The sequence below is a fragment of the Passer domesticus genome, chromosome 10 (assembly GCF_036417665.1).
Source record: "Passer domesticus isolate bPasDom1 chromosome 10, bPasDom1.hap1, whole genome shotgun sequence".
In the NCBI taxonomy this organism is placed as follows: domain Eukaryota; kingdom Metazoa; phylum Chordata; class Aves; order Passeriformes; family Passeridae; genus Passer; species Passer domesticus.
In genome coordinates, this window is record NC_087483.1 from 21,989,425 (window position 1) to 21,998,163 (window position 8,739).

General features: G+C 40.3%; 1 long non-coding RNA gene across 1 annotated transcript; it reads left to right on the forward strand.

Moving 5' to 3' along the window:
- Positions 1–334: 334 nt before the first annotated feature.
- Positions 335–6,988, forward strand: LOC135308840 (uncharacterized). The gene is made up of 4 exons (XR_010369195.1): positions 335–849; positions 1,055–1,193; positions 6,062–6,216; positions 6,910–6,988. It is a non-coding gene; the product is annotated as an uncharacterized LOC135308840 (long non-coding RNA).
- The last annotated feature ends 1,751 nt before the right edge of the window (positions 6,989–8,739 follow it).

Genomic DNA, 8,739 nt, shown 5'->3' on the forward strand with positions numbered 1-8,739 from the left:
TAGCAAATTAATTTGAACAAGTCTCCTATTTGTCTTATACCTTCAGAGGTTTGGGATTTGAGTCAAACTCCTATCAGAAAAGCAAAGCAGATGATCATTACAACTCTGTTCCATATCTGAGTTTGTTTTATGAAATTTATAAAGGAAGGGATTTAACACTTAAAGAAGCATGATGGCTTAATTTTACCTCTGCAGAGAGGGTATTGGTTAGTGTTACTAACTAGCAACCTCTTTCTTCTAACCAGTTCTAGTTCTAGTCATGAAATTATCTCAGCATCAAAATTCTGCAAGCGTGTGTTTGTTTTGTAAATGTGCACACGTGGATTAGGTAAACTGCAGACAGGAAATTCTACTGGGTTTGTGTGGCAAGGTTTGGGTAGTGGTTGGGGCTACAGGGGTGGCTCCTGTGAGAAGCTGCTAGAACTTTCCCTGTGTCCAGTGAAGCCACTGCCAGCTGGCTCCAGGACAGACCCCCCTCTGGCCAAGGCTGAGCCCATCCGAGATGGCAGCAGCACCTCTGGGATTTGAGGCTGTAAGAGAAGTTATTACTCAGGAGCAACTTCAGCCAAAGAAGAGAGGAGTGAGAATATGTGAGAGGAGCAGCTCTGCAGGCACCCAGGTCAGCAAAGGAGAGGGAAGAGGGGCTCCAGGCAGAGATTCCCCTGCAGCCCCTGGAGGAACCCACCCTGGAGCAGCTGGATTCCTGAAGGAGACTGCAGGAAGCCCATGCTGGAGAAGGCTCCTGGACCTGTGGACCAGGGGAGAGAACAGCCAGCACAGGAATAGATTTCTGGCAAGACTTATTGACCTGGTGGGGGACCCATGCTGGAGCAGCCTGTTTCTGAAGGAGTAAGAAGTTTCAATATTAATTTTCACCTAGACTGGGGCATTTCACACCTGAAAATACCAATTTTACAGTAAAAGACCAATGAAATATATAAAAGAACCAAACAGGAAACAGAAAGTTCACTATTTTCTTTCTTATTCTCTTCTATCTCTCTGTCCTGTTCTTCAACCCCTCAATCTTGAATTAATTTTCTTCTCTACTGACCAGGAATTATGAGGAAACGAGCCTGACTATGGAAAGTGTTCCCTTTTTGCCTTCTTCATGTGAACAGACAAACTGTGAGTGAAATACCTTCACAGCAAGAGTAAAGATATCAGGAAATCTCTTCTTTTATGACTATGTGCAGGTGAGAACCCAAAGCACTAACAAAACAAAGTATTTTTCCATTATTTCCTATTCAGGTTGGAGACAAGTCCTTAGTTGTCAGCTGGTGAAAGAGAGGAGAGCTGGAGAGACCCTGCTCTCACAGGAGAACAAGAAGAGAGGGAATTTTTCTCCCTGTTAGCATCAGAGATGCTGTGGCAGTGCCCTTTCTGGGTTGAACACTCACCCTGAAGCAATGCATTAGGGCTTTGTGCAGACAGCTCAGAGCAGGGGAGCAAGAGGCTTACTCAGCTCTTGGTACCAACTTTCCATCCAAAGGAAAACTAACGGGCTGGTCAGTAAAGGCTGAAAAATTAGATGTAATGTGAGTGTTTACTTCAAGCACTGCAGCTCCTGAATATGGACTGAGCTGTAAAAGGCTCCTCTCTGTTCACTCAATTTTAATTTTTTTTTCCACATGGGTCACAATGCTTTATGATTTTACAGGCACGCCACTTTCAGGAAGCATAATTAAAGAGCTTCAGGTACTTCAGTACTTCCTAAATGTGTTAAACATATGAAAATAAATATTCAGATCATCCTGAAATGTTTAAACATTTCAGAATTTGTTCTAGGTTTGAAATATTCAATATTTGCAATTTGGGAATAGTATTGATTCCTACCTTTAAATAGCTCCATGGTTTCAAACAATTAACTATTTTGGAGAAATCTCAAAAAAAAAAGGTTAGACTTCATTTCTTATAGAAAACACTTATTTTATATCCAAAGAAATATCCCTTTACATCAAGCCTTATGAAATTATAATATTGTTTTCACTAGTTATGACTTGGCACTAGGATATGAATAGTACCATGTTCAGAAACTAGCCTAAAATTCTGATTTACAATGAGCAAGGCATTTAGATGTTAGGATAGATGCCTGTTGTAATAAATATCTTTAACAGATGACCTATCAAGAAATACAATAAATCTAAAATAAAAAAGGCAGTCATACGTGTAGTGGTAACTCATCTTAAATATGTCCAACAGCAGATAATTTCAGCTTTTAAAAAATTGCTTTTGGTTTTCTTATCCAAACAGATGCTTTCACTAGTCTGAGTCACAAAGAGGTCAGGTTATTCGTTTTTCACAGTTGGAGATGTTGCATGGTTAGTACTGCTGGTAAGCTTTCTCAGACTGACTATAACACCTGTGTTTGCAGAAATCTAGACGTGGATTCTGCTGGCAATTTTTTTTTTTTTTATTGGGACAGATTGAGGGGGAGGAAAAACACCATCTCTCCCAGTGATGATGATGGTAACATGGAATACAACAGAAAATTCATTGAGTTTTGTTTTTGCTTGAGTTGCAAGGTATGGCTCATTTGCCTGAAGTGTCCATTTGTTGCTCCAAATGCATAAAACAAGTATGCTCATAATTCAGAGGAAGTGCAAAAATTATATTTATGCTGCAGCATTTTGGAAAGGCAAATCTACATACTGCATATTCCAGTACTCTGTTGAAAGCATATAACTTTGTTCAGAGTCCTTTGCAGACCCCAGGCCCTGAGCAGGGAGCCAATCGTCCTGCACAGGTATGACATGGGGAAAAAACCTCAAAATGCTGCCAGTGCCGGGGTACTGCTGCGGAACAGAGTTGTGAGCCTTGACCATGATACTGGATTATTTTCTTCACTTCACTAAAATTATTGGAAAATAGCAAAGAAATGTTGTTGGGAATTAAAATCTGTCAAAAAGGAAAGCATGGTTTTGCTGTAGTGCTAATAAGACTCTTCTACTGTAATGACTTCTGTTTTGTCCTGCAGTCACTTGGACATGAGTGAATTCTCACAAGTCTTTAAGTTTTTACTTTTTTTTTCTTTTTCTTTTTTTTTTTCTTTTCTTTTTTTTTTTTTTTAAGAATAACTAGGTGTTAGCAAAGTTATTTTAACAATATGCTTACCTGGGGTATTTTGGGCAATATCTGTGGGCGGGCAGTGAAGTCAAATAACGCCAAAGATTGTCTCTAAGGTATGAGAAAAAAATCTCTTCCTGTATCTTTTTTTTTTTCCTTCCAAGAGAAAACATGGAATCATTTTTAAATTCAGAGGGATTTTGAGACTGAGCTGTAAAATCCTAGGGTATATGTGTGAAATAATCTACCAACTAAAAGCTATGGGCTGGTCAGCTGACCTACAACCCCTGCTACTGTGATACTCTCCAGTGTGCAGTAGTGTATGATTCATATGCACTTATATCTGACTGTGTTCATCTTCGAAATAATCACTTCATTCTAGATAAATGTATTCAGTGCTATGACTACTACATCCATCATATTAGGTAGGGTTGTGCAGCTGAATGCAGCTCTATTCCAAATAATGATGGTCTCTAATATTTTCCTGAAAATGTGGGTAATTTATTATCATAGGCTAATTATGCCCAATACGGCTGCAGGCTGACATTTATTGCAAGAGGTGGGCTGAAGGGAGCCAGGAGGTATTGCATTGTCACCAGAGCAGTTTCTGGGAAGAAATTTAGCTGCTTGTCCAGCATTTCTGTCAGAGCTCTGGGAAGCATTTCCATTCCTGCAGTGTGCTGGATGAACTTGCTTCTCCCCTGTTTCAGGCAGGATTGATGGTTACCCATTGATTCCCTTGGTTAGGAATCACAAAAGCTCCTTCTCTCCCCACATGTGCTCCTGGTAGGAGAAGCACAGCTGCTTTGTTTCAATGGCAGGCACATTCCTGCCTAAATCAGCCTAAACAGTGACCTGATTTGCAGATCCCCACTCCTCTGGCCTTGGTTTCTTGTCCAAGTGGCAATGTTCAACCATTTCTCTTCCCCATCTCTGAATGCACAGACAGGGACACAACGTTGTAAACTCTTGGTTTATAGACATCTGCTTCTCATCTGTGAAAAATGCAGCTTTCTGTGCCTGCCCAGGAAAACTCAGCTCCAGAAACTTTCTTCAGTATGTGATCTCCCAGGCAGAAAGAAGAAATGTCACCTGGTCTTTCTACTGTAATTTAACCCTTTCTTTGGGTTATTTCTTTTTACCATTGCTGCTTTTGCTTGTGAATTAATAGCTGAGGAAAACATTTTAATGGCTGTGCAATAAGTTTTTGCTCATCATGGGAATTTACTGCAGGATAACTCTGCTTAATTCAGATCAATGATAATTACTCATTGACTTCAATGGGAATGAACACTGCCTCTATTTTTTATTATCTACGCATTAAATAGCTCAGTTTGCTGAATTCTTCTTTAATCCCATATTCTTGTTTACACTTTTTTTGTGAGTGTCTTGCCACTATGACCAAAGTATCCCTAAGAATGTTATCAGAGCCTTCCCAAAATTGTTAAAGTGGTTTTCAGGTCGCATCCGTAGCTGTTATTTTCTAGGTAGAATAACTCAACCCCCCCATGTCTTTTCTTACAACTGAGATTCTAGAGACCTGATATAACCTTTGTTAGCCAATGGTGCACCCTTTGCAAGGCAGTGCTGGTTTCTGGCAGCACAGTTCTGCAAACAGGCCTGGGTGAGCTCCACATGGGTTACAGCTATGAAAAATCTTCTGTATAAAATATATCGCCTCCTGCTTATTGCTTTAGTCCCTTGCTAATGCCACTTGATGTTTGTCTCTGCCTGCTGCTGTGCACTCGGTTGATTTCAGGGATGTTTCCACAAAAACTCCCCAAAGTTATCAGCTGTGTTAGGGTGCTTCACTCAGGAATGAATTCAGCCATTTTACCACCAGGAAATTTATGCTGGGTAGTCTTGAGAAACAGGGAAAGCATATTAGTTCAAGTGCTTTGTGAAAATACTGCTCTTAGTGAAAGCAATCACTGTGGAGTACGCAATGATTCTGAGCTGTGACAAGATATTTGAGGCCAGTGAATAAAAAGATATCATTTTAGCCATTCATTTTGTCAAAAACAAAACAATAGAAAGCTCTTCCCATTATTTTTGTCTATGTGGAGCCATTCAAAAGCAGCAATAGCATCAGCAGAGTGTACAACTGCTTTATTAGAGGTGCTGTTCAGAGGGGCTTGATTTAGAAGTTCACCTAAGGTGAACAGTCAAGACAGTAGAGACCATCCTTTGATCTATCAGATTGGAGAGATACTCAGAAAACTACACAATCAGTAACTTCTGTGCCAGTGATTAATTTGCTGAGACTTTAAATAACTGACAGTTCTGCCTAATTATCTTTGAAGACCAAAATAAGCTTGGGGTTTATAAGCAGGTTACATATGTTTTGGGGTGAATTAAGGGGAAATGTTCTTCTTGGTTTCATGATTTCTACTGGGAAACAAAAAGCAGATTCACTTTTTAGCCCAATTAAGTGTGTTCTTATAATAATTAGAGTTTAGAGTTCATTGCTGTCATATGTGGGGTTTACTGGAGCACCTGTGGTCCAGCACTTGTGTGAATGGTTCTCTCCAAGCAAGGCAGTGCCTTCACCTCTCCACCTCTGAAAAATGGTAAAAACCACACAACTCCCTAAAATCTTCTAAAGTCTTGGCAAGATGAAAGAGCTTTGTCATTGCTAAGTAAAAGGGAGAAGCAATTATCTGAATGAAGAAGAGTGTGTAAGTGAACAGCTTATGGGATGAACAGCTTAACAGGGATGAATCTTCCTGTTTATAACATATCATTGTCATATGTAGGAGCGAAGTTTAGCACTCAACCATTCATTTGAGGCAGGGTCACTTGATGTACTGTCAGCCAGTGGTATGCACACAAGGCTGCTTGGGATGGCTTTGGTTTGCCTTGTTTCTGTAGGTAGTGTTCCTCCTAGATATGACTGAGGAAGCAAGTAATTTATTTTCAAAACACTGCATATCCAGCAGTTTTTAATTTTCCTTTTTCAGCCGCATCCGGTTTCATCAACCTACAATTTAAATTTCAGGGAAGCTCTGAAAGTCTGTGGAGGATGAGTTGAAAGGTGCTGTGTGGCTGTGCCAGTGGTGGGCAGCTGTGCCACATGTGTCCCCTTGGCCCTGAAGACACAGGCTCAGCTGGAGGTAGAGAGAGGAGGTTCCTGTAAGCCTGGAACTGCAGGAGGTGAGCAGGCACGTGGGGGGCACTGCAGGTTGGGATGGAATGGGGTGTGCTGAGAGCTGGTTGCTGCCCTGTATTTACAAGCCATTTTTCTCACTCTATGGTTAATTTTTCGATTTTTGGTTTTCATTGAAATAAGCAATTGTAAATAATGAACTTAAAGTCCATCCAGAACTGTGAGAATCCTGATAAAAATGTGTAGTTTCCACATGATCTGAAGTACTGCACGCAGATTTATGTCAAATAAACAGATTTATATCAAACCATACTACACAGTAATCTTCAAACCTTCCTGCCTGTTAAGAAAAGTAATACATTTTGTTTCTCATTGTTTGTGTGGTACTCTAAACTGCAAAAGACAAGGGATATAGGAATATGTATGAGCTAATAGCAAACTTTAAGTACTGTATCAATAAAGACATTAAAGAGGTGATAGAAAATAAGAGACAGGGTCCTTTCTATCGACTGCCAGACCTGGGAATGTGTGGTAGCTGTGGGCACTGTTGTACTTCACCACAGCCACTGTCCTGTGCACCCTGCAGCAGCAGAGAGTGAGGAGATGGAGCTGTCAGTGCTGATCCTGAACAAAGTAGTGGCTGATTAATTAGAAAGCTGTTATTTGCAGCCAGGATGCTATTGAAGCATAAGCTCCTAGATATCGTTGCTAATAATAACCACTCCTTCATATTGCTGCAGAACCATGCCTTTAAACCACACCCTCCTGCTTGTTCCTGAGAGTTTGCAGTCTACTCCTAAGCTACAGAAGGAAGGGAAGGTAGGAAAAGTGTACCAGGCTCAGGCTGTGTTTTGGGTCTTCCAGGCAAAGACTGAACTGTGGGATCTTGCTCCCAAACCTTCCAAAGGCATTGCAGCCTGTCCAGCACCCTGGCAGGGCTCAGAGGTGCTCGGGATGTGACTCTGAAGGTGTAGGATAGTCCTGGAGGAAAGCTCACAGGAGCTAAGAGAAAAGCAGTGTTTTATCATTTTTGTTTTGTCCCTGTTCCTTCTGCTACTACCCTTCTTGTCTTCTTGTTTCTGAAGTGTTGAGAAAAAAAACCCAAAAGATGCTTGGACTTAGATGGGCTGGGAAATTTATTATTTTCCTGTCCTTTGGTCCTCTATATTATTTAATGGGTGTAAGAAACACACCAGTAACCATTAGACTTGCTGCTCTTCTGTTAAATTTTATTTTATACTTTTTTGTCCAATTTTCTCAAAGTGGACTGTGAAACCTAATAATGCTTTCTTTTTCCATGTATCTGTTGAAACCACTGGAAATATAACCAATACCAGAATTTCTCTGTAAAGACACAGAATAAAAATGTTTGCTTGTAGTAATTCCTTACATTGGGTTGGCAGGAGGAAAACCTCTCATTTAGTGGCAAGTAGTTTCTTTTCTATGTCTGTGTTCAAATTTCAGGAATCTGGTGTTGCTCCTCCCTGTATGCTATTAAATAAAAGACCATTAAGGAAACCATCATTACTGCAGGTAAACTAAAAAATCATTAGAGTTACACCAACTCCAAATGTGATAAAAATTGAGTTAATGGCTCTTTAGGTGACATTGTTTACCAAGAATTATAATTTACTTGTGTTTTGTCAATTTAATTAATTGAGTAGTTAATTAAATATTGTCTATAGGAAGCTGCCATGCAAAAAAAAAAAAAAAATCGGTTTACTGCAATCCCCCCCTTTTTTAAAATGAATTTCATTGCCATCAAATAAAGAATGTGTTTGTGTTTGTTTCCTCTGTTTAAATTCTGCTTCCTCCTTGTGAAACTGTTAATATGGTAGAGCCCTGCTCTGAAATTGCCCACAAACTCTTAAAAACATAGCTAATTACAGATAGCCCAATTTAAACTTTACAGCATTCTTGATACATTCAGAATGTATGGAAGGTGGGTTATGCCAGGCAGCAAGCAGGAACACGTGGTACTTCTGCAGGTCTGGAGATGAAGCAGGAAGGACTCCTTCTGCTGACAGAAAGTGAGGCTCTCTAAGTACAACTGGGAAGAACAAAAAATGGTGGTGTTAGTGAATTAAATTTTTGTAATAAATGCTGGTCTTGGTTATGGATATTCCTCTGCTGTGGAGTGCAGTGCAGGGCTAAAGTGATCAAAAGAGAAGTGCTGTAAGCACATTGCACCATATTCCAACAGTATCAGCAAGTAACTTGCACCTACTGATGGTTTGCTTGCATATTACTTCAGGAAAGTTCTGGGGGTCATTCCTGGGAGTTCTGTGGAGCTGGGCACAGAGACTGGAGAAAAATGGAGCTGGGAAAGCTGCAAAACTGGGCCATGCTCTGGATGTCTAGCAGCCTTCAGCAGACCACTCAAGATGGATTTTTTTTTTTTTTTAATTCCACTCTATAAAAGAAATAACAATTATGTATCTTTACTGCTTGTAGGTGAAAAGACTTCTTTGTCAGGTATCACCACTAAAGGCTTTAGTGGTGCAGAGATGCTGTGCAAAGAGCGTGGCAGGAAGGTGCTGTGTCAAGGGGCAGGATCTGGCTGCCAGCTT